General features: G+C 40.9%; 1 protein-coding gene across 1 annotated transcript in view; it reads right to left on the minus strand.

The window, feature by feature from the left end:
* The window catches only part of LOC130141923 (amyloid-beta A4 precursor protein-binding family A member 1-like), a 137,317-nt gene that overhangs the window by 23,384 nt on the left and 86,945 nt on the right, over window positions 1–26,988 (minus strand). The window lies entirely within an intron of this gene.

Consider the following 26,988-nt stretch of genomic DNA (forward strand, 5'->3'; position numbering starts at 1 on the left):
CCTATGACACATCAGTGCTATTTCTTTGGTATGCATTTTCGGTACTACCTGTATCCCTTTGATAAATCCAACCTTTACACTATTTCTAACACAAAATGCCTAATGATAAGCAATGACTAATGATAACAAACAAGGCAATTGATTTCTGAGAAATGTTAACAGGTATGGTAGTTCAGAAATAAAACTAAAAAAGCCTTGCTGGATGCAGAAAAGCAAAGCACAAAATAAAAAGGCAAAAAAACCCAACAAAGCAAACAAAAGAACAGACATAACATCAAGCCGATGGTAGTTGTATTGCACCTTCTTCCTGCCTTTGGCTAATTTCTGGGCCATCTGTTTAGCATGTAATAAACAGAGATGGAAAATAGTTAGAGAAGAACTTGCAAAGACTCTTAAGTCAAACAGGAATCTATACACTAATGACAGGGTTCAATTTATTAGTAGTTATGGATTAATCTCTGCTTACATTAATTTCCTCCTTTGCTTTTTGGCTTAAGGAAAAAAAAGAAATTTCACATTTAACAGTTTTTAATAAATGAAGAGAGATCTGCACCAGAAGAGTATATAAAAGGATTTTTCCCCCCCATTTAAACATTACTCTGAAGAAACAGTTTCCTCCCCCACTCTCCAAAAGCCTTTCCTCATTTACAGCAGTACAAATTGAGAGTGTCTCCTCCAAGGCAAAGTCAGTATAAGATGCAAGAAAAGAAACCCACCCATTATTATTCCAACTTTCTCAGATTTAAAGAATTTAAATACAAATTGCTTAATGGTCTCACACACATGGAATCATAAACCCCAAAGCATGCAATCTTTAATCCCAAATACAAAAATATGTTAAATTTTCCTGTAAAGAAAATAGAAGTTATATATGACTGAGCCCTTCTTCCCCCAACTACACCTCCTCCTATGTGAATACACCCATACATTTGGAGACCAGAATTTTCTGTGATACCTTCATAAAGATATTTCTATACCATTTCATTCTTCCAAGAATGGGGGAGATAATATACTTCATAAACACCTGATATTGTCTTTTATCATGAAGCAGTATTACTGTAACTCTGCAGGAGTGGGCCTGGAAATTAGGACCATGTGTGGCAATCAGTTAGCTGAGGGGAATGTGCTCCAGCTTGTAGGTCACAAACCCTGGGAGGACAAGGAGTGTGAATAGATAACAATTAACAGGATGAGTCATGCTGAGAGAGGAAGGGATGGCCCAAGAAGAGGTAACACCTTGCTGTTAATTGATGACTGTAAACACTTAAAGTGTCCTTTGCAGTTAACCACCAATCAGGGATTGCCTAGTTTGTAATGCTTAGCTTAAAGAACCAATCTGTTTGAAGCGCGCAGCTTCTGAAAACATATATAAACTCGTGATTGTGTACAATAAATTGACATCTTGCTTGCATCAAGCAGTGTCCTGTCTCTCATTGTGGCATAGCTCTAACTGCTTTATACCCAAATATATTTCATCCCAATCCCATGAAAACCTCTTATGTACTATTACTGTGACAACAATTGAAAATAAGTATCATTACCATTCTATTGCTTTGCAGTCGGTTTAAAGATAAACCCAGGGACTCTAAAGACTTGATCTTATGGACCTGTTTGTTGAAGAAATGCAAGAATCACCCTGCTGGAAGATATCCTTTTTACTTCCAAGATGAACATCTCTTCTTAGATAATTAACAGGTGTTCTGCGAGGGGGCAAGGGCCTATTATGCTCAAAATCTTGTTTACAGTAAAAAAGGAAGCACACTTTTTAAAAAAAATATATATATTCAAAAATTTATTGTTCATATAATTTAAGTCTTAACAGTCTAACCATTATTAGTCCAGATCTAATTGTTACAGAAAAAGAAAGAATAATAGTAAAGTTTAAGGAATGGGTGTATAACAATTTAGTTTCTAGCCCTGTTCCTGGTGGTGTGTTCATCCTTCCACTGCTCCTCTTGTGCCTAAAGTTAGTGGTTTCAGTCTGGGGGTGGTGGTGGGAGTGCTACAGCAAGTTGTCAGCATCTGGAGTCCTTCACCAGGAAGAACATGGTGTTCATGTTGGTGGCTGCTTCTTGACTACAGGATCCATTCAGGGTAATTTGTATATGTTTGCTAACATGCTTTTACAATCTTTGATCTTTCTTCATTGGTCTACAGCTCCCGGTTACATCCAAATGTACTATATATGGTGGCTTTTTACAGATGCTAGGTACTATTTCAATATTATCTGTTATCCCTAAAATCAGTTTTGTTGAGCTCCAGGTCTGCATTTCTTTAACTGACCACTGGTGAGTTTATAGCCATGGGCCTGTGCATGACTCATCTCTTATCATCTCATGCCTGTACTCCTCTACACTGCATCCTGTCTCCAGTTCTCAAGGCCCCAGCTATCATACCAGGCCTGTATTTCTCTACACTACATTATTATGTTAGAATCATAAAACCATGGTGGCACCATGCAAAGATAAACAAAAGAAATTTATATTATTCATAGACACCTCATCAATTATAAAAATTGCTGTTACAGCTAAACCAAGTTAAAACAAAGCTATGGGCAGATCAAGAAAAGTTCAGACAGAGCAATCCTGACAAACTTCAGTCCTGAGGCCTTGCAAACTCAACACAAAGCTACCCATAGAAATACAGTATTACAGGAATACAGGGTAACACTTTAGAGGTAAAGATTTATGACTAATTAGTATTAGGAATTGGAGAAAGCAAGCCTGAATCATGGACACACTCAGCATTTCATGTTTATGCTCACAACTTAAGTCTACCAGATTTAAACTAGTGTGAAAGCGGCCAGTGAAACATTAGATTCTGTTACTTATTTACAAACAAAACCAAACATTTTCACATTTCTAATAATCTTTTTTAGACAGAGAAATATGCTGTAGTTTGCTATTACCAGGCTATTGCAAAAGCAATCGGAACTGGCTCATACTGAAGGCTCTCTATTAAATTAATTGACACTGACATTAAGAAATAGCACACATATCCTGAACAACAGCTTCTGCACACACTGGTGTTGTGGTTTAACCCCTGCTGTCAACCAAGCACCACACAACCATTTCCTCACTCCCCCCTCACCTAGAGGGATGGGGAGGAGAATTGGAAATGAATGTAAAACTTGAGGGTTGAGATAAGAACAATTTAATAGGTAAAGCAAAAGCCATACGCATGCAAGCAAAACAAAACAAGGAATTAATTCACTACTTTCCATTGGGCAGGCAGGTGTTCAGCTGTCTCCAGGAAAGCAGGGCTCCATCACGCATAACGGTTACTTGGGAAGACAAACGCCATAATGCTGGATGTCCCCCCCTTCCTTCTTCTTCCCCCGGTTTATATACTCAGCATGACATCATATGTTATTGAATACCTCTTTGGCTAGTTCAGGTCACCTGTCCTGGCTGTGTCCCCTCCACGTTTCCTGTGCCCCTCCAGCCCTCTTGCTGGCAGGGCCTGAGAAACTGAAAAGTCCTTGACTTAGTATAAATATCACCCAGCAACAACTAAAAACATCAGTGTCCTATCAACATTGTTCTCACATCAGAGCCAAAACACAGCACTGTACTAGCTACAGATACTACAAAGGAAACTTACTCTATCCCAGCTGAAACCAGGACAACTGGTAGGATTTATTTTTAGGTTTTTTAACTACCCAGATAAACAATTGTAAATGTTCCCCAAAATCAGATTCTTTTCCAGACAAAACTAGAAACTATACACAATGATGGATCTCACACATGAAAAAAAACACCAAACACATGTCAAAAACAGAAAGGAAAGAAATCTTGAGTCAGAACTCCACAGTGCAAACACTATGTCAAAGGTGACGCAAAATACCCTATTATGCACTTCATTCAGAACTCTGCTTTCAAATTCAATGGGAACAGCATCAGACTGCAGATTTACTTCAGCTTCTCAGTAAATGATTTTCTAATATTTCATAAACCTAATCACAGAATGGTCAAAGTTCGTAGGGATCTCTGGAGATCATCTAGTCCAACCTCCTGCTAAAGCAAGTTCACCTAGAGCAGGTCGCACAGGATCGCGTCCAGGTGGGGTTTGAATGTGTCCAGAGAAAGAGACTCCACAACCTCTCTGGGCAGCCTGTTCCAGTGCTCTGTCACCCTCAAAGTAAAGAAGTGCTTCCTCATATTCAGATGGAACTTTCTGTATTTCAGTTTGTACCCGTTGCCCTGTCCTGTCACTAGGCACTACTGAAAAGAGCCTGGCTCCATCCTCTTGACACCCACCCTTAAGATATTTGTATGCATTGATAAGATCCCCTCTCAGTCTTTTCTTCTCCAGGCTAAACAGACCCAGCTCTGTCAGCCTGTCCTCATAAGGGAGATGTTCCAGTCCCCTAATCATCTTCATAGCCCTCTGCTAGACCCTCTGCAGCAGTTCCCTGTCTCTCTTGAACTGGGGAGCCCAGAACTGGACACAGCACTCCAAATGTGGCCTCACCAAGGCAGGGTAGAGGGGGAGGATAACCTCCCTCCACCTGCTGGCCATGCTCCTCCTAATGCACCCCAGGATACCATTGGCTTTCTCTGCCACAGGGGCAGACTGCTGGCTCATGGGCAACTAGTTGTCCACCAGGACTCCCAGGTCCTTCTCCACAGATCTGCCCTCCAGAAGGTCAGCCCCTAGCCTGTACTGGTGCACGGGGATGTTCCTCCCTAGGTGCAGGACTCTACACTTGCCTTTGTTGAACTTCATTAGGTTCCTCTCTGCCCAACTCTCTGGCCTGTCTAGGTCTCGCTGAATGGCAGCGCAGCCTTCTGGTGTATCAGCCACTCCTCCCAGTTTTGTATCATCTGCAAACTTGCTGAGGGCACACTCTGTCCCTTCATCCAGGTCAGTAATGAATAAGTTGAACAGGACTGGACCCAGTATTTACCCCTGGGGAACACCGCTAGCTACAGGCCTCCAGCTAGACTCTGTGCCGCTGATCACAACCCTCTGAACTCTGCCATTCAGCCAGTCCTCAGTCCACCTCACTGTCTGCTCATCTAACCCACACTTCCTGAGCTTACCTATGAGGATGTTATGGGAGATGGTGTCAAAAGCCTCACTGAAGCCAAGGTAGACAACATCCACAAGTTGAACTTTTTTCCACAGTAAATCCATTAGGTTAAAATAAGTTTACATCATTGTGGAATGTTCAGACAATGTTTGCAGCTACAAGACAAAAGAACTGTTCTTTTTCTTTGTTTCATGTATTCTATTAAAGTAAGAACAAAGGGAACAAACACCCTGTATGAAATTTATGGAAGAGAATAGGGTAAGCACTAAGACAGTGGGAAATGATACTGACAACTGACCTAATTTTAAACTAATCCAATCTGACATTTGCATTTTCAGAAAGTACTGTACAACATATAACAGTTTGATAAGCTAACAGACCAAGTACAGACACTGAAAACAGATCTGCTAAGCTTCCACCAAATACTTGGCACCATATTTGCAGGAGGTGAAAGTTACCAAGAGTGGCTTTTGTCCAAAACAAATTCATTTACATCAGTTTTTAGATTAACTAAGCCGCTTATTATTGGTGAAGTATTCAAATATGTCTTTTGGTTTTAGAAAACAAGCACAACCTCAGTCTCTTACCACTCTAAATAGGGATGTTTGCACAACTGTCAGAGCAATGATTTGAAATAAGCTTACAAGAATGATATAGCCATAAGATGGTGGAAACCAAATGTTCTAAAGGTTCTGACCTAGTTTTAAATTATGAGCAAACCTGAGTTAATTCAGAAGCTACTTCATCTAGAGCAGGTACTCCCAAACTGCAACCTGCAGACTCTTACCTTTTGTATACAGCCCATGAAAAATGTTTTTATTATTTCTGATCACATTACAGACTGTTTAAAAACAAAGCTCCATTGTGCTATCCCATGCATTAAGTGAAATTTCACAAGTAAAATCTGAAGAAACATAATCCATAAATGTGGCCTCAGAATCTGTCACTTATTTAAAAGTGATATTTTAGAGCATTACTTACAAACTGCAGTGCATGGAGGAGGTTAGATAACAGATAAAGCTGGTTTTATGACATCACAATATTTCTAAACTAAAGGCTTGAAAAGTATTCTGTTGGTTCAAAGGCTGATGAGGTCCCGTTTGCTCCAAAATGGCAGCAATTTAGGATTTTGCAGAGGCACTTTACAAAGGTATACAAACCTCCCTAGCGTTCGTTATGCTCAGCTGTATGGCATGGCAGTTTTAAGTAAATGCAAAAATATGCCATAGGATTTTTCATGTCAGTGTAGAAGTCACTCCTAAAAAGCATTCACCAGTGTTGCAGGAAACAAATTATCCTTGGGGGACTGAAGGATGAAAAACATTCCAAAGGGACTTAAGGAATTCAGAGTGGATGGTCTACTTGACCTAAACCATGATCTCCAGTATGCAACCCTATAACCCTATTTCTTTTCCAAGTGCCCTCCTGTATTTTGGCAGGTATATATTTAAATGATATAGCTAAAAGCACAATTACTGTTTGAATACTTTAAAAAATTGTACACAAGAAACATTCCACAAAGCAGCTAGGCAACAGGAATATTGGTGCTGGAGAAATGAACTGATAATTTCATGAAATTCAACAAAGACAAAAGCAAATCCTGCACCTGGGGAGGAATAACCCCATTCAACAGGACAGGTTGGAGCCAACTGGCTAGAAAGCAACTTTGCAGAAAAGAACCGGGGAGTCCTGGCAGACAAGTGGATGATGAGGCTGAGGGTGCACAACAAGTTGGGAGGGGACACAGTTGAGAGCTGACCCCATCTGATCAAAGGGATATTCCACACCATATGACATCATGCGCAGCATATAAAGCGGGGGAATAAGGAGGAAGGGAGGGATGGTGTTTGTCTTCCCAAGTAACCGTTACACGTGATGGAGCCCTGCTTTCCTGGAGATGGCTGAACACCTGCCTGCCAATGGGAAGTAGTGAATGAATTCCTTGTTTTGCTTTGCTTGTGCACGCAGCTTTTGCTTTACTTATTAAACTATCTTTATCTCAACCCACAACTTTTCTCACTTTTACCTTTCTGATTCTCTCTGCCTTACTGGAGAGTCTAAGGCCCAGGGCTTTATAAGTAAGTTTCATGAATTTCACCTAGAAGCAATAAAGAAGTAACTGTCAAACAAATGTGTAGTGGCACTATATGCCCCACAGTTCATTCCAATAAAGAAGTCATCTTCTGAAATTCACTCATGGATTCAGAAAGCTCCTATGTACATCCTAGGGTTTTACCAAGACAGAAATGCAATTACATGGACCTCAATTCCAAAATAAATTTGCTACAGCCGTGCGCATGGCTACTCATTTATTAGGATGCACACAGTAGAAATTTAATTTGTGAAATGAGTATGGTGGGTTGACCTTGGCCAGCAACCAGGTGCCCACCAGACTTCTCTCTCACTCCTCCTCCTCAGCGGGACAGGGGGGAGAATAGAAGATGAAAAACTTGTGAGTCGAGATAAAGGCAGTTTAATGAAGAAAAGCAAAGGCCATGTTAGTAACTACTATGAGGTAAGGCACTCCTAGATATGTGATGGTTACACTAGTTTTCTGAAAACCTGTTTTCACACAATGAACCACCAAGGCATTGCCAAGATTACACATTCAGAGATGAATTTTTGTAAATACTGTGAAAACAGCTGCTGCTGTTGTATAATCAAGGGACCTAGTAAAACTGGCTAGCAGGCAGAGCTCTGCCTCTTTGAGCTATTGCCTGCTAGGGCCTTTGAATTCTAAGGTTTTGTCTCTTGTACTGGGCCTGTCCTGAAAACTAGCTTAAAGATCTTGAAGAGACCCTCCCCACTGGGAATACCAGGTCTGATCCCCAAGCCCCTGCAGGTGTGTCTGCAGAGGATGCTGTTAAAGCTCTGAGGTGTTGCATGGAACAGATGCAACAGCTCAAGTCACAGTATTCACATGAACTGAGATGGTTACCAGGTGAGATACGGGAGTGTGGTGGTTCGATCTTGGCTGGATGCTCGGTGCCCACCAAAGCTCCTCTATCACTCCCCTCCTCAACCAGACAGGGGAGAGAAAATATAACAAAAAGCTCATGGTTCTAGATAAAAACAGGGAGATCACTCAGCAATTACCATCATGGGCAAAACAGACTTGACTTGAGCAAATTAGTTTAATTTATTACCATTCAAATCAGAGTTGGATAATGAGAAATAAAACCAAAACTTAAAAACATCTTCCCCCCACCCCTCCCTTCTTCCCAGGCTTAACTGCACTCAAATTCAATGCCTCCTCCCCCTGAGCCGCACAGGGGGACAGGGAATAAGGGTTATGGTCAGTTCATCACAAGTTGTCTCTGCTGCTCTGATATGGAGAAACAGTGTGAAATAGGGACAATGGACATTGATCGTGATTCTATATGTCTGCTCAAGGAATGTGGGTATGGTGACTGATCATGGGTGTGGTGTCTGGTCACATAGTCACACAGCTTTGAGGAGACACCTACCCTTCTTCCTCTATCAAAGGGGCTATTTATAAAAAGGATGAGAAAAGGATGAGAGACGTTCCAATGTTATCTAGAGGAAGGGAGTGCTAAGTCTTCTTGCTGGAGAAGATCAGATGGCCACAAGGACATGAATCACCTACAAACCTGCAAGACCACCACATTCCAGGCAAAGGACAGATAAGCTAATTAACATACGAAGTGAGAGTAAGCGGGTTTAGGTAACGAATATGTATAGGCGTTAATTGAATATTCATTTGTTTTATTGTATAAATGTGAGATGGTTCATCACTTTGGGCATGCACGCTTGTGGAGGAGTCATCCCCCGTGCATCTGCGCGCAATAAACATACCTACTTTATAACTTTTGAGTTATAGAGTCTAATTCCGTACGTCAGATCTTCATCTTTACACTCTTCCTCTGCTCTAGCATGAGGTCCTTCCCATGAGACAGTTCTCTGCTAACTTCTCCAACATGAGTCCTTCCTGCGGTGAATGAAGAGACGGGGCACAGCTTGATGCAAGCAAGATGTCGATTTATTGTACACAAACACGAGTTTCTATATGTTTTCAGAAGCTGCGCGCTTTAAACAGATTGGTTCTTTAAGCTAAGCATTACATACTAGGCAATCCCTGATTGGTTAACTACAAACAAAGGACACTTTAAGTAAGTTTTTACAGTCATCAATTAACAGCAAGGCGTTACTTCTCCTTGGCCCCTCTGTTCCTCATTCCCTTATCTTCTCTCAGCATGACTCATCCTGTTGATTGTTATCTATTCACATTACAGGGTTTGTGGCCTACAAGCTCGAGCACATTCCTTTCAGCTAACTGATTGTTACTTATGGTCCTGATTTCCAGGCCCCCTCCTGCATCTCCCCCTTCTTGTCTTTGAGCAATCCAAATCTCATTTGTTTTAAACATGGGTTCTCCTTGTAAGCACTGAAACAAACAAGGAACACATAATACTAAAACCAACAATACTGTCAATACCATCAATGCTCCTTTGATTATATTTTGTAACCAGCCCCCTAACCCAAGGCTTGAAAGGCTTGAAAGCCAGTCCGTTAACACATTCTCAATCTTTATGGCCTGTATATTTTTTTCTTAAGTCAGCAAGCTGCTTATGAATAGAGTTTGAGTGATCAGTCAAATTCATAAAACACTTTCCTTAGTGCTGTTCACTATAGGCTATTCTCTACTGTTCATGCTGTTTCCTTATCTTCTAGAGATGAGATCACATTCCTCCTTCGTTTCTGTATCATCCTAGTTTCTTCTCATACTCCCTCAAAGTTATTTACCTCTTTGCTGCAGGATCGCAGCAGCACATCGTCAAAGCAAGGCCAAAGCTGCACATTATCAATGTCAAAACAACCCACTGTCTCTGTTCCGTACAATTTTACAATTTCCCCTTCTTGTTTTTGAACAGCTAGTACCAGGTTTGTCATGTTCTGCAGGGCCCTTGCAAACATGACAGCAACCAAGGTAATAGCAAACAAACAATACTGCCAATTGAGTGAATGGATGCCAAAAAAAGGCTGAAATTTTCTCAGATTTTGATAACATGTTGCTGCAATGGGGCGCCTAAAATCCACGCAGCACATACCATCCAAATCCTCACAGCCATGTCCTTGAACCAACAACAAAAAGCAGTGGCAATTTTGACTCACATTCTTAACTGCCTACCAAACAAGGTGATTTAATTCTTTAATGCTTTCCCTTCTGTTACACCGGATACGAGAAGAACCGCTGCAATACATTCCCATCATAGCCTCCTACTACATTAGCATCTGCAGAAAGACAATTATCGACATTCAAAGTGCAAACAATATTGACTTCTTTTGGATTAACATTATACAGAGGTAATCAATTATCCCAAATATCAAGGCTTTCAGTAAGATTCTTAATTCCCCACATGCATTCACATTTTTGCAACAATGTCTGCAAGACAGTTTCAAGGAAGGGCACACCAAACAAGAACTGGTTCAGTCAAAAAGTTCAAAACATAGCATGCTTTCTCTGAACGTGCCTCTGGGGTCATTCCCTTCATTCCCTCTTTTTTTTTATTTTTTTAAAATATATATATGCAACAGAGACACTTTACCGTAACAGAGAAGCCCATATTTGCATCTCTGAGCCTGGACACGAACCACAGCTGTATGCACCACCAGGCTCAGGGCAGAAATCATTCATGCAGTTACATAGCTATGACATACGGAATTAAACTCTATAACTCGAAAGTTATAAAGTAGGTATGTTTATTGCGCGCAGATGCACGGGGGATCGCTCCTCCACAAGCGTGCATGCCCAAAGTGATGAACCATCTCACATTTATACAATAAAACAAATGAATATTCAGTTGACGCCTATACATATTCGTTACCTAAACCCGCTTACTCTCGCTTCGTATGTTAATTAGCTTATCTGTCCTTTGCCTGGAATGTGGTGGTCTTGCAGGTTTGTAGGTGATTCATGTCCTTGTGGCCATCTGATCTTCTCCAGCAAGAAGACTTAGCACTCCCTTCCTCTAGATAACATTGGAACGTCTCTCATCCTTTTCTCATCCTTTTTATAAATAGCCCCTTTGATAGAGGAAGAAGGGTAGGTGTCTCCTCAAAGCTGTGTGACTATGTGACCATACACCACACCCATGACCAGTCACCATGCCCACATTCCTTGAGCAGACATATAGAATCACAATCAATGTCCATTGTCCCTATTTCACACTATTTCTCCATATCAATCCCCCCTTTTCTATCAAACTAAGTAAATTCTTTTACTTAAGCAGTCTTCCCAAATGATATAAAGCATCATACATAAGCGTTACCCTTTTAAACATTCTCCAAACCCACAAATATAACATAATGGTTAGTATTAAGGAAATTCCTAAACTGGTCAATAAGATCACAATGGGGTGTACCATAGCGTTAAGAATTCCTGTTGCAGAAGGTGACCAGCCAAAGAGAGTATCCCACCAATTATGGTTTCCGTCGGGAAATCATTTACATATTCATTACAGTTCCGGGAATTCATTTACATATTTCGCTCCTGCGCAATGTCCTTGTGGAGAGGTCGTCTGGGGGTCTTCAGGATGAAGATCAGGGGTCTTCCTCCAGTGAACCTTTTTTGCCTTCTTGTTTCTGCGCAGACTCTGTTCCTCGATAGACTAATGAGCATGACTCAAATTCCTTGTTTAGGTAGCGTTATATACACAACAGAAACATAGGACCAGATGGCCCTTATAAAGATAACGGATCCAAGGACCTTGTGTCTAGTACATCCGTGGTGCTGACACTAAGGGTCTTGGTGTATTCATCATGTTGACAATAAGGGTCCTTGAACACCTCCCAACTTTGGATAATTATATATAAGCACATCATTTTCTAAAAAAGTAGTATACCATTCATCACTCATTGTACGTAGCTCATTATTCAATCCCCTGTTCTAAAAACTATCATTATGCTCTCTGATCATTATGCTTTCTGATCGTTCTTCGACAGCACCAAACAGAACATTGAAATAATAAGGAGTATGTAATTGCCAATCTATTCCCAATACTGTACTCACTTGTTGTACTATTTTGGCACAAAAGTGTGAGTCTCTATTGGAAGAGATTGTTGCCGGAAGCCCAAAGCGGGGGATAATTTCATTTAACAATCCCTTCGTTACCTCTCTTGCTTTATTTGTTTGACAAGGAAAGGTTTTTGGCCAACGTGAAAACATATCAGACATAACTAATAAATATTGGTACCCCCTTTTTCTTGGGAGTTCGGAAAATCAGCTTGCCACTGTTGTCCTGGATAATTTCCTCTACTAATGTTCCCTAGTTTTATTTTATTTGCTGTATTGGGATTATTGCATAAACACATTTCACATTGCTGAGTCACCTGTTTTATTACAGTATACAAGTTTCACCCTATCAATTTCTGATTTAGACTTTTATATAAAGTATCAGCTCCCCAATGCGTCTTATTATGTTCTGTTAGGGCTGTGGCCCATATTAAATTGGATGGTACCACTATACGACCATCCCTTAAATAAGTCCACTTATTTATTTTTATTTTATCATTCATGTCCTGAATTACCTTTAAGTTTTCTTTAGAATAGTTTGGCTCCTGATCTGTACTTACAGTTTGGATTTTATCGTCTGGTGTTAAGGATAATTCCTCCTTTCCTACCTCCTCTGTTACTCGTCTGGCCTCATGGTCGGCCAGGCAGTTTCCAATTTCCAAATCAGTGCCTCAATGGGCCATCTTATGTTCTTTCTTTTATGTTCTTTCTTCCTGGATGACCCTCTTATAACAGAGGGGGCCATTCCTCACATCAAGGTCTGGCATGGCATATGTCCCCACCACTCAACGCCTACTGGGTTGCAGCCAACAGCGGAGCTCAAGATTCTTCTTGGTGGCAAACACAGAGGCCAACCCAGTCTTGCCCTTGACTATGGTAGGAGGCACCTGACCAACCTTATTCCTTGTACTTCGTTGTCAATGCAGAGTTTCATCTGCACATCCCATAACAAGTCACTGTCATGGCAAAGCACACAGTTTTACATTAGTAGAACTACTAGAGAGTGTATTTTATTTTAGTTTTTCTGCCAATATCCCCCACAGCCTTGCTGACCAAGGGATATTGTTTTATCTGAACTGGGCAAGCCTCCCCCTTATCATTTTTACTGTAACAGGGAAAGCATTTTTCACCTTTCCTGGAATTTATTTTCAGATGCACCTGGTTAAAAAATTCTTTTACTTCAGGGAGGTCCTCTTTTCCTCTTTTCTGTTGAACTAAAGATAAGCTCAATATTTCAATTACTTGATCATTTTTAACTTTTAGTTTCATTTCTCCTTCTTTAAACGTCTAGATGTTCTAATAAATCTCATCCCAACAAAGATTTTGGTGAATTTGGCATTCTTATTTGTTTTCTTAGTTTGTACTTTAAAGGTTTCAGGATGTTTTCCTGGTGGCCAGCAGCTACCACAACTGTAACAATTTTTATTTTTTTTTACTGAAGTTTAACAAATAAGTTGGTTTTGTATTCACTAAAATTCCACCTCATTTTTCCTAGTCCCTAGTTCACCAGAACCCCTTGATGGTTCTTTAGCTTAGGGCAATCTTGCTTCCAGTGTCCGCTTTCCCTACAATATGCACAGTGATCCGATCCCATAGGAGAGGGATTCACTCTTTCACTTCTGCCTGACATTCCTCCTGTCTCTGCCTCATCTCCTCTACCAATTTAGCACGACCCAGCTCTTCTTCTCTTACCTTCTGTACACGTTCCCTGTTCCTTCTATCAACTTTTCTATATCACGCTTACCTAGTAACTCGAACCTTTATCTAGTCCTATTAGATCATCCTGACAAATCTTTCATAACCAACTTTCAAGCATCTAAATTTCCCATCAAAGTTTCACCTTTATTCTCGTCAGACCCGTTGCCTACTCTAAAGGGGCTGTTACCGGTCCTGTTGTACTGCAAATGCTGCAGCAATTGGGGTGACATTGTCAGGTCCTTCTGCTCAATTGTCAGCAATAGCAACCCCCTCCTCCTCACCATCAGAAGGGTTCGGGGCAGGAGATGCTCTTCCTGCTCTGCAGGTTACACAAGCCTGCCTCTGCAACAGCACTTCTGTTTTAACTCTTTCTTACCCTGAATGCAAATCTGCTACTTGTTGCTTTAAGTCTGTGTTCTTACATATCATGCCTTCGCAGGCAAATAACAAACACCCTGCCATGCATCCCAGCATGATTCAGTCGCACCTTCGAGGGGGTACGGGGGTTTGTACAAACTCACCCCAATACTTTAACACTTTCACAAGGTCTTTGATTCTCCACCCCTCCCACCCCCACCCCCACCCCCGCCTCAGGTTTTACATACATTAGTACAAGTTTTTATCTTACAACGTGTTTCATTCTGGTTGCTCCACAGAAGGAACCACAACCTGAGCTTTTTAACACAAACATTTCAACAAGAACATCTTTCTAGTTTAGGTCTCAGGTTTTTTTTCCTGTCCTTTTCTAGAGCCATAATCAAAGATCAGGTGATGTTAATCCCGCACTCTTTCTAGTGCTAGTACCATAGGATCCCGAGGGGGTACTAATCCACAGTACTTTTGCCACTCAGGTTTGTCCTGGAGGACAAAGAACATGTCTGCATACGATACTTCGTCCCATTTTCCTTCTATTCTCAGAAACAACATTAATTGCAGGAGAGTGTTATAATCTAACATTCCTCCCTCCTGAGGCCATTTCGCATCACTCCAATTTATACAAAGGCCACCACTGATTACAACATTTAATCAATTTCCTTCTATTTTCGGTACCACCCTGTCCTACGATATCCCTCCAATGTTTCAATATACAACCTAAGGGCGATTTTTCACAGGGCTTACTCCTTCCATTTCCTATTTCGCAATTTTAATTACTTTGTTTTTCTCCGACCGCCTTAGCCACCCAAGGTCGGAAACGCGGATAGAGCTCCTTACTCGTTTTGCACTCAAACGCGCGTCTCAAGCACTCTTTCACTCACACTCAGTCAAAATAATTAAGCTATACACGGAAAATCAAAATGCGCATCTCAACCACACCATTCACACTCTCCGGGCAGCCCTCAGTCACACAAGCAGTATGTTATACGGTACCGTGCACTTATGTACAACTTTTAGGAACACTGACAGTTCACAAAGTATGCATTTCAATGAGCAATTGCCAAAAAACAAACAACAAAAAAAACCCCAAATTTTTCCTGGTCTTAAGCAGAGTGTTAAGTTTTCCGCTATTTGCCTAGAATTACCAGAATATTATTATTTTTCAGCATACATTTCATAACTCCAAGTTTTGAACATGTAACAAGACAACACATAGAACAAACAAGACACAGAGAGCTATTTCAGTTGTTACATTCTAGGAATTCCCCAATTCTTAAGACAACCTAAAGGAAGTTTTAGCTTCCCAGATCTTTATGAAGTATTTAAGATTTTGTTACTCCCATGTTTTCCTTTTATTTATTTTTTTTTTCCGACGCAAAAGTTTCCCTCTTACTTTTGCTATGAGGTCCCTCTTAACTTGTTACTGTGAGATTCCGCCTTATTACGTCCCGCCCCGCGCTTTCCATCACGAGGCCTCCGGGCTTTTAGGAATGGCAGTCACCTCGGGTTTGCTCGATCTGCCCTCAAGATCCCTAGCGGCCACCCCTTGGTCAGCAAACCCCCTCCCAAGGTACCTTTCCTCCTGGGGACTACGCTGCGCGCCGGACGTCTCCGTGCGTCTCACCAGCCGCCCCGTTTCTAAACATACCGTTTTATCTGTGGATCCAGGGGTTTCTCTTCTGCTCCCGGGTGAACAGCTGAGAAGAGGAGGCTCCTCCGAGGAAATCTCCCGGGGCGCGCCTAGGAGCGTCCGCTCCGCAGCTGGTCCCTCAGCCGAGCAGAAATCCTCCTGCCTGGCTCGCCAAAATGACGTACGGAATTAGACTCTATAACTCGAAAGTTATAAAGTAGGTATGTTTATTGTGCGCAGATGCACGGGGGATCGCTCCTCCACAAGCGTGCATGCCCGAAGTGATGAACCATCTCACATTTATACAATAAAACAAATGAATATTCAATTAACGCCTATACATATCCGTTACCTAAACCCGCTTACTCTCACTTCGTATGTTAATTAGCTTATCTGTCCTTTGCCTGGAATGTGGTGGTCTTGCAGGTTTGTAGGTGATTCATGTCCTTGTGACCATCTGATCTTCTCCAGCAAGGAGACTTAGCACTCCCTCCCTCTAGATAACATTGGAATGTCTCTCATCCTTTTCTCATCCTTTTTATAAATAGCCCCTTTGTTAGAGGAAGAAGGGTAGGTGTCTCCTCAAAGCTGTGTGACTATGTGACCAGACACCACACCCATGACCAGTCACCATACCCACATTCCTTGAGCAGACCTATGCAATCACAATCGATGTCCATTGTCCCTATTTCACACTATTTCTCCATATCAGCTATATATCACTACAAGCATGCAGACACCTATTAAACACTAAATAACCATGTTCATCTTTCCTATTCTCCTTCACAATACCTAGCTGTTCTCTCATCTCTTGTTAGGTCAAATATTCTCCATCTTTCTCTCTTATATCTCTCTTCAGACATTCTCTGTCCTCCTCTTTTTTGCTTGTTAATTGCGAAGAGGCAAAGGTTGTGTGTAGGTGCGTGACCATGACCTGATTTATGTTACAATCAACTAAACACTGAATCCAGGAAAAAAGGCATGGGAGACATAAGGCAAACATCAATAAGGTGGTTAAAGTAATTATAATAAATCCTGTAATAATTTTGATCCACAGCCCAAAGTTTCCCAGCTGTGAGAACAGACCAAAGGCATCCCACCCCTGGTACTGTTGCAGATCTTTGTTTTAAGGCTTGTAAGTTTTGTATGCTTTTGTGAATTAATTCAGAGTGGTCACTCAGATTCACATAAGGCATCCTATCAAAGTCTTCCCACTTGTGTCCCTGTGCTAATAATAAAAATCAATAGCAACTCGGTTCTGTAGCAACATATGATGGACAGAATCAACATCTGTTAATAAGCCAGAAAAAAATAATAATTTTTGTAGTTTTACTTTGTTTAGCAAGCTAGCAGCCTAATTCACTAAGCAAATTAAGAGCGCGTACTATTCTTACAGAAGAGATTAGAGAAGCAAAAAAATGTGTTACGGTGCATTCCAGAACTCAGCCTGAGAGTTACAGTCTGCTGTGAGTTCTGCGTTACAATTATTTGACAGGTGTAGGGGTTGCAATTGTGAAAGTTGCCCGTTTACAATTTTCATTGGCATTATCATAGCTAGTTGTTTTAAAAGCAACCCTTGAGCTTCCTCATGCTCCACTTGTTATTGCAAAATATTCTGAAGCCAATCAATAAAGTTAGTATTAAAGTTAGTGACTCTCTAGGACCCTGCAAGACTGTGGCAAGACTCCCGCATCTGGACTGTCTTAATAGCCATATCCTTCATTTGCAAAGAGTTGTTCCTGGGATACCTTGCCTGAGTCACAGAATCGGCACAGTTAATTTTCTCCAGCCAACTGCTCTTAGTTAACAGCAATTCCCCGATTAAGGTTTTCAATCAAAACTGTTATTGATTTGTTAATAAGTTAAGACTGAGTGACTTTATTTGATTAATTAATTGATTTTATAAAATCATTTTATAAAATTAAAATATAGAAGATAAGAAATATTTTAAAATGAAACTTATAGTTGCACAGTAAAAGCTGCTATGAGATCTTCTGTACATCCTGTACCAAGGCTAGAAGAAGGGGCTAGAACCATTGTTAAAACTTAGGTAATAACTTTAGGGTTTGAAAGGTTTCTTTGTATTTGACCAGTCTTCTGTATGTAGAAGTGTATTGAAATGTCAGAATATGAGATTAATGGAAACCGGGGAGAGTCGACTGGAACAGCTTGTAGCTACCTGCCAAGAAATCGTGAACTTTAGTAAAAGGTAATTCCGGCAGGGGAAGATCGCGACCACCGACTCATATACCACCTACCCAAATCGTACCCCAGACCCATTTCTAGACCTTTCTAAGCTTTACTGCGCAGAATCGGATATAGGAGGAGAATATGTTAATGATTTACGGGAAGTATCATGGTTATGCATTAATACTTAATGAATATGTATGAATAAGTTCTATATATGGTGTCTGATTGTGAGACCTGGCGTGCGTTGATCGTGAGAGGACTCGCTCACGCACCCGGCCGTTAATAAAGAAGTGTCTGCTTATCTACATCAAATTGGTGTTGATAAGTTCTTCATTCCGAGATTTCGGTAACAGTAGCACCTCTGTGATAACACATTTCAGAAGGAAAAAAAAAGAAATCTGCTCAACAAACTGCAGAGGAAGAGAGAAGTGAGAATATGTGCAGAGAGAAGTGAGAACAACTGCAGACAGCAAGGCCAGTGAAGAAGGAGACGGAGCAGGTGCTCCAGGTGCCAAAGCAGAGATTTCCCTGCAGCCCGTGGTAAAGACCATAGTGAGGCAGGCTGTCCCCCTGCAGCCCATGGAGGTTAATGGTGGAGCAGATATCCACCTGCAGCCCATGGAAGACCCCACGGCAGAGCAGGTGGATGCCCGAAGGAGGCTATGACCTCTGGGAAGCCCACAGTGAAGCAAGTTTGCTGGCAGGACTTGTGGACCTGTGGAGAAAGAAGCCTACGCTGAAACAGGTTTTCTAGCAGAACTTGTGACCCTGCGGGGGACCCATGCTGGAGCAGTCCATTCCTGAAGGACTGCGCCCCATGGAAGGGACCGATGCTGCAGCAGTTTGTGAAGGGCTGCAGTCTGTAGGAAGGTGCAGGAGGGGGCTGGAAATCATGACCATAAGTAACAATCAGCTGAAAGGAATGTGCTTGAGCTTGTAGGCCACAAACCCTGGGAGGACAAGGAATGTGAATAGATAACAATCAACAGGATGAGTCATGCTGAGAGAAGATAAGGGAATGAGGAACAGAGGGGCCAAGGAGAAGTAACGCCTTGCTGTTAATTGATGACTGTAAAAACTTACTTAAAGTGTCCTTTGTTTGTAGTTAACCAATCAGGGATTACCTAGTATGTAATGCTTAGCTTAAAGAACCAATCTGTTTAAAGCGCAGCTTCTGAAAACATACATAAACTCGTGTTTGTGTACAATAAATAGACATCTTGCTTGCATCAAGCTGTGCCCTGTCTCTTCATTCGCCGGAAACTGGTGACCCCGACGTGATCCGCTTAAGGATCCGACGTGAAGGGCTCTCGAATCGTCTGAGCAACTTGCAGCGAATCCCACAGAACTTTGAATGGACCGCTGAAAGGAAGCGGGAGCCGGCCGGCCTGAAATCCCTCCTGAGTTGAGAGGTGAGCTGTGGAAATTCCGTAATTGGGAATCAGGCTTTGTCCCCAGAAAGAGACGTATATGGACTCATGAAGGGTCTTCTAGTCAGATCCGGGAGTCCGTGCCTCAATCTCCTCAAATGGTGACCCCTATGGTGGTGTTCCGAAGCCTTGGAAGAATAAGAACGGAACTGGTCGATAAAAAAGACAGCTCGTGGAAGAGGGCTGCGTTCCGGAGGACACGTCTTGGCTGGCTGGACCAGGCAGACAACCTAAACCCCGAGGATAACACCTGTATGCATCGAGACAGGTGAGCAGCCAAGAAACTTTAGAGATTTTAAATATTTGAAGAAATTTTAAGAAGCTTTAGAAACCTGTACTCATTGAGACAGGCGAGCAGTCAAGAAACTTTAGAGACTTTGAAAGAAATGAAAGTGATCAGCAGACAATTGTATGATGCTGCCGTGGAGGGGGACTCTGCGTCGGGAATGCATTTAGCACCTTGTTGGCAAATTCTGACTACTCTTCACCAAGTGTTGACTAATTCTACTAACGGTGCTAAACCAGAGGAAGCTGTAAATTCCACCAACACACTGTCAACAACGGTGATTCCATCCACACCTCCTCTGCCCCCAAAGCTTCTGTCACTGATTGCAGCGACCCTCACAACACAGGACCAAGAATGGGAACAGGACAACTCGGACAATGATTCCATTGACATTGATAAACCTTTTGATCCAGGTCCTATTAATCTGGAATAGGAGCTAGACCTTCCCCACCCCCCCCCCCCACCCCCCTCCGCCTCCCCCAATGCATTGACTGTATTTTCGGGGAGGGTGAAAGGGGGTCTGCGGCGAATGAAGAGACGGGACGCAGCTTGATGCAAGCAAGTTGTCCATTTATTAGTGATTTTCTTACAATTATATACGTTTCTACCTTCTACATATTACACACTGATTGGTTAAATCTTAAGCGTAAAAAACACTGATTGGTTGATATTTAAGGCACACCGTTACAACAATAGGAACTTACTAGTTTATCTTGACATAGCAATAATTTCTATTCCAAGGTTAGGGAGTTTCTTTCTACGCGGCTTTCTTGATTACATATTGGCGCCATCCGTTCCCTTATCTGGCTACTTGTTTCTCTGTCCGTCTGGTTGCCTCCTCAGCTGTGACGGCTCAGGGGTCTGCAGTTAGCTTGTTCCTTTGCTCCCAGGGCTTGTGCCCTACAAGTTCTAACAAGTCTCTATTCATCAGGCTATCAGTACTTGGACTCTTGTCCTTGAGGCCTTGTCCTACAGGGGTCTGAGGGATTGGTGGCAGGAATGCAAGTGGGAAGCGCTTAAGCGAAGGGATTTGGGAGTTGCTATGGCATGTTCAGTATTTTGTCAGACAAATCAACCTCGAGAGTGGCAGCCTGTGCAATACGAGGCTGTTAAAGAGATAAGCAAAGCAGTGCGGGAAGGGAGGATTCATAATATATTTGCTATGTCCCTTCTTAAAGTGATGGCAGAGCCTTATACTCTCACACTGCATGATTGGAAGTCATTGCTTTGTATATTACTAACTCTGACGCAGTATATGATGTGGTTTTTTGATTTTTGTGAGCTATGTGTAGTGGCCTTGTTACCGAAATCTCGGAATGAAGAACTTATCAACACCAATTTGATGTAGATAAGCAGACACTTCTTTATTAACGGCCGGGTGCGTGAGCGAGTCCTCTCATGATCAACGCACGCCAGGTCTCACAATCAGACACCATATATAGAACTTATTCATACATATTCATTAAGTATTAATGCATAACCATGATACTTCCCGTAAATCATTAACATATTCTCCTCCTATATCCGATTCTGCGCAGTAAAGCTTAGAAAGGTCTAGAAATGGGTCTGGGGTACGATTTGGGTAGGTGGTATATGAGTCGGTGGTCGCGATCTTCCCCTGCCGGAATTACCTTTTACTAAAGTTCACGATTTCTTGGCAGGTAACTACAAGCTGTTCCAGTCGACTCTCCCCGGTTTCCATTAATCTCATATTCTGACATTTCAATACACTTCTACATACAGAAGACTGGTCAAATGCAAAGAAACCTTTCAAACCCTAAAGTTATTACCTAAGTTTTAACAATGGTTCTAGCCCCTTCTTCTAGCCTTGGTACAGGATGTACAGGAGATCTCATAGCAGCTTTTACTGTGCAACTATAAGTTTCATTTAAAATATTTCTTATCCTTCTATATTTTAATTTTATAAAATGATTTTATAAAATCAATTAATTAATCAAATAAAGTCACTCAGTCTTAACTTATTAACAAATCGATAACATTTCCCCCCTTTGAAAGTGTTGAAAATCATTATTTCGATACTTTCACATTATTCATATATCTTTCGTTTCAACATATTTTGGTGATGGATCATGTCTTGGTAAAATAGTTGGTACTTCTCTCATAATCATACGATTTACTGCAATTCTATTGGTAAACTGTTTCTTCAAACATGCATATACTAGCATGCTCATCAAAAAGACAATTAGTAACAGAAACAAAATGTTAATTATAGATTGTATCCAAGAGCTCAAATTCCATCCCAGTTTGTTAAAAATTTTCCCAAGCCAATCTTCTGACATATCCTTTTGAATTGTTTCAGTTTTATTTTCAATTTTTCCTAATAGGTCTATATCATGTTCCACATCCTGAGTGACATTTGGAATGTGGATCCAACAGTGGTCCAATTTATCCTTGAGATATCCACATACTCCATGTTCTTTAAGTAGGAGCATATCTAGTGACATTCTATTTTGTAAAGTCATTCTGGAAGTTGCCTGTAATTGTATATTCAATTCCTTAAACCCCTTTTTGGTAACGTTTGCTAATTTTTCCACTTGACCAGTTAAATGATAGAGCCATGCTCTGTTTCTATATGAAGCTATAGGATTTAAAAGTGATTCAAGTGCCCGACCAGTTTTCACTCCTGTAAATGGTTCATTCCAATTATCATCATTTGTCTCAGATCTCTTTATTTGTTTCAATTCTAAATTCTCTAAGGATCCTCTAAATGGTGATTTCTTCCAAATTGGACACAATGTTGGCATGCCTGAAGTAATTTGTTTCACCTTACCATCTAATGGTAAATGTGTGGTCCAGGTTCCATCACTTAATGCCCAAACTAAACGTCCTGGACTTCGAATAGTAGTTTTTCTACAACTAAACAAAGTTCCTTTTCTAACTGTAAAAGTGCTGGTTAAATTGAGAGTGTTCTTAAGACCTCGACAAAAACAACCATATTTTAAAACAGCGGCCAACGGAGGAATTCTTTAGATTACTAAGTCTGCATTACTGCAATCATACACTTTTTCACATTTCCACCACAGCACTATTTTATTTTCCTTCTCTCCCGATGAAATTGATCTATCATTGACCCAGGGTAATACTGAAAAAAACTTTTCCATCCCAGGTAAAACACCAAGAAATTCTTGCCATATACTGAAAATGGGAAAATATGGACATAGACCATATAGAGTCCCATTGTTCTACTAATTGGGTACCTTGGCCAGTTTTGTTACACTTCCATTTCATGATACTTCTGCTCACATTGGTTTTAAGTTGTTCATCATAAGAACACTATCCTAACTGGGGGTTTGGACCCCCAGGAAGAAGAACTCGAGCTATGGCACTAGGTCAGGATCCTGTTATAAAATCATAATTCAATAGTTTTTTACAATCTGTTTCTTTACCTGGCGACTTCCACTGTTTTCTAATAACCTTTACTTGTTCATACCATTGAGTTACTGGCCTTTGTTCACAATAGGTGGTCTCATTTTTATATTCCAGATTGGTCAGATTCATGGTTAAAATTCCCCATGGAATAGATTCACCTACTGCCCTCGGTATTGGCAAACAAGCAGTGATCTGAGTGACATTTTATAAATTGGCAAATTTTTAGTCAATCCTACCATCAAATTTTCCTCAGCCATTTGTTTGGGAATTTCAATCACTTGTTCTGTTTCTACTTGTCTTTTGTTCCTGTCCACCAAGCCAGCCCATGATCCCACCAACACTACCGATCAAAATAAAATCCAAAAAATAATCATAACCTGATATGAAAAATTAAACATGTTTCAAAGTCAATTTTAAAGTCTCTGGTTCACGATTAACAATCTTCCACAAAGTAGGTGCTTTCTTCACTCGAGTATAATGTATCCAAGCATCCGATTCTGCAATTTTGATAGCTGTAAAAGTGGCTAACAGTATCTGGAAAGGTCCTCTCCAGGGCTCCTGCAAAGGTTCGGAGGTCCAGGTCTTCACATAGACATAGACTCCTGGTTGGAAATCATGCACTGAATTTTCCTGGAATAAAGGTCTATTCCAAATTACTGCACTCCAAATTGCAGTCAAAGTTTTTCCTAGAGAAAGAAAATAGTTATATACATCCTGCTTTCCTTTCACATGTATGTTTGGATTTGGTTCTGGAGACTCATATGGTTTTCCATATAATAATTCATAAGGACTGACTGAGGTTCCACTCCTTGGCTGTACTCTGATTCGTAATAACGCCAATGGAAGTGCCTGAGGCCACTTTAGACTGGTTTCTTGACAAATTTTACTTATTTGTCTTTTTAAAGTTTGATTCATCCTTTCCACTTTCCCACTAGATTGTGGTCTCCAAGACGCATGTAAATCCCAATTAATACCCAATACTTTGCTAACACTTTGGACTACTTCAGCAACAAAGTGTGGACCTCTGTCAGAGGAAATTCCAATAGGAACTCCAAATCTCGGAATTATTTCTTGTAATAACCACTTTACAACCTCTTTTGCTTGTGTGGTGCGACAGGGAAGGGCTTCTGGCCATCCTGTAAAAGTATCAACCCCTACCAGGATGTACTGGTACCCATTTTGTCTAGGCAGCTCTGAAAAATCTACTTGCCAGTAATCTCCAGGTTCTGTACCAGATTTCAGTCTACCCATTTGAACCTTTTTCTTAATCATTGGATTATTTTTCAAACATACTTCACACTTTGCAGTTACCATTTTAGCTATTCCCAACATCTTAACTGATATTACTTGTTTTCGTAAAGATGTTACTAAGGCTTCTGTCCCCCAGTGACATTCTTGATGTCTCGTTTGAATTATCTCTCTCATCAAAAGAGGTGGAATTACTACCTGTCCATTAGGAGTTATCCACCATCCAGCTAAGTTTTTCTTAGCATTTAATAACTGACCCAATTTGTCATCTTCCTCTGAATATCTCTGTTTTTCCCTAGGAAGGGTTACTGTTTTAGAAGGAATTATTGCCATTTGCGATGCTTGTTTCTTTGCTACTTTTTTTTTTTCTGTTTTATTCAGCTAAATTATTCCCAGCTATTATTTTTGTATTCCCAATTTGATGTGCCTTACAGTGCATGATTGGTACTTGATCTGGCTTTTGAACTGTTTGCAATAATCGTAAAATTTCTGTTTGATGCTTAATGTTTGATCCTTGAGAGGACAATAGCTCTCTTTCTTTCCACAAAGCCCCATGGACATGCACTACCCCAAAGGCATATTTTGAATCTGTCCAGATATTTACTTTCTTGTCTTTACTTAATTCTAGGGCTTGAATCAAGACAATAAGTTCCACTTTCTGGGCTGATGTGGTACTCGCCAATGCTCCTGCTTCTATAACTGTAGTATCAGTTGTTACCGCATATCCGGCGTATCGGACTCCTTGTTCCATAAAGCTGCTTCCATCAGTATACAATTCCCAGTCTGGTCGCTCCAATGGTACATCCTTCAGATCTTCACAACTGGAATAAACATACTCGATGGTAGCCAAGCAATCATGTTCCAGTTGTCCTTCTTCCTGTATGGAACTTAAAAACACTGCAGGATTTACCAGGTTAGTTGTCTTTAGAATCACATCATCTTGTTCAGTCAATACCACCTGGTACTTCATCATTTGGCTCGGAGACAGCCAGTGTCCCCCCTTTTGTTCTAAAACAGTTATCCACATGTGTGGAACATAGACTGTTATTGTTCTTCCCAAAGTCAATTTCCGAGCTTCTTGTATGAGCATCACTGTTGCTGCTACTGCTCGAAGGCAGTTTGGCCACCCTCTACTCACTGTGTCCAGTTGTTTAAAGAAATATCCGACTGGTCGTTTCCAGCTTCCTATCCTCTGGGTTAACACGCCCAGTGCAAGGTGTTGTCTTTCATGTACAAACAGCTGGAAATCTTTGGTTAGATCTGGCAGTCCCAAGGCAGGTGCAGGCATTAAGGCACGTTTCAACTTTACAAAAGCCTTTTGTTGTTGTGGGCCCCATACAAAGGGAGAGTTCTTTTGGGCCTCATACAGCGGTTTAGCTATTAGCCCATAGTTCATGATCCAGAGGCGACACCACCCTGTCATTCCCAAAAATGCTCTGAGTTCATGAATATTTCTCGGCTCAGGTATACCACAAATAGCTTCTTTGCGATTTTTTCCTAATTGTCGTTGTCCTTTTGAAATCTCAAAGCCCAGATATATCACAGTCTGACAGGCTATTTGGGCTTTCTTCCTGGATACCTTATACCCATTTAGTCCCAGGAAATTCAAGAGGTCAATAGTCACCTGTATACAAGTAAATCTTTCTTCTGTAGCAATCAGTATGTCATCCACATATTGTAAAAGTAAATGCCCAGGTCTTGATTTATCCTGTTTCCAGATTTCAAGTTCCTTTGCTAATTGATTTCCAAAAATAGTTGGACTGTTTTTAAATCCTTGGGGTAATCTAGTCCATGTCAACTGCATCTTTCGCCCGGTTTGAGGATTTTCTCATTCAAAAGCAAACAGTTTTCTGCTTCCCTTTTCCAAAGGTATACAAAAGAAAGCATCTTTTAAATCAAGTACTGTAAACCACTGATAAGTCTCCCTTAATGCTGTTAACAGTGTATAAGGGTTTGCTACTACAGGATAAATATCCTTAACTATTTGATTTACTGCTCTCAAGTCTTGCACCAGCCTATATTCACCCGAGGGTTTTCTGACTGGTAAAATAGGAGTATTATACTCAGATTCACATTCTTCCAAAATTTTATACTCCAAAAATTTATCAATCAATTTCTTCAATTCCTGTCTCACTTCTGATTTGATTGGATATTGTTTAATTCTCACTGTTCCTGCGCCTTCCTTCAAATCTATTTTAACAGGTTCTGCTAGTTTCAATTTACCAGGAATATTTGTTTCCCATACAGTAGGGATCACTGCCAAATCCACCTCCAGTGGAATTTCTTGTTCCTTTACTTTTTCTTGTATCATCAGGATTTCTCCCGTTTTTGACTCAGGTATTTTCAAGAAAAGTTCTCCTTTGTCAAAAACAATTTGTGCATTTAATTTGGATAACAAATCTCTTCCTAAGAAGGGTATCGGACATTCTGGTACATACAAAAATCCATGTGTAATTATCTTATTTCCAAATTTCAAATCCAGGGGTTGCAGGAATGGCCTGTTTTTGTTCCAATTTTTCCTTTACAGGTATTTAATTAAAAAAATGTCGCTCCTGTATCCACTCCCAATCTCACAATTTGAACAACATTTTTTTTTCCACTTTCTTATCAGAAGTTATAGCCATTACAAAATTATCTCTAATAGTTAGCTTACATTCATCCTGCCAATCCTTT

Source organism: Falco biarmicus, chromosome W (assembly GCF_023638135.1).
Source record: "Falco biarmicus isolate bFalBia1 chromosome W, bFalBia1.pri, whole genome shotgun sequence".
Lineage (NCBI taxonomy): Eukaryota > Metazoa > Chordata > Aves > Falconiformes > Falconidae > Falco > Falco biarmicus.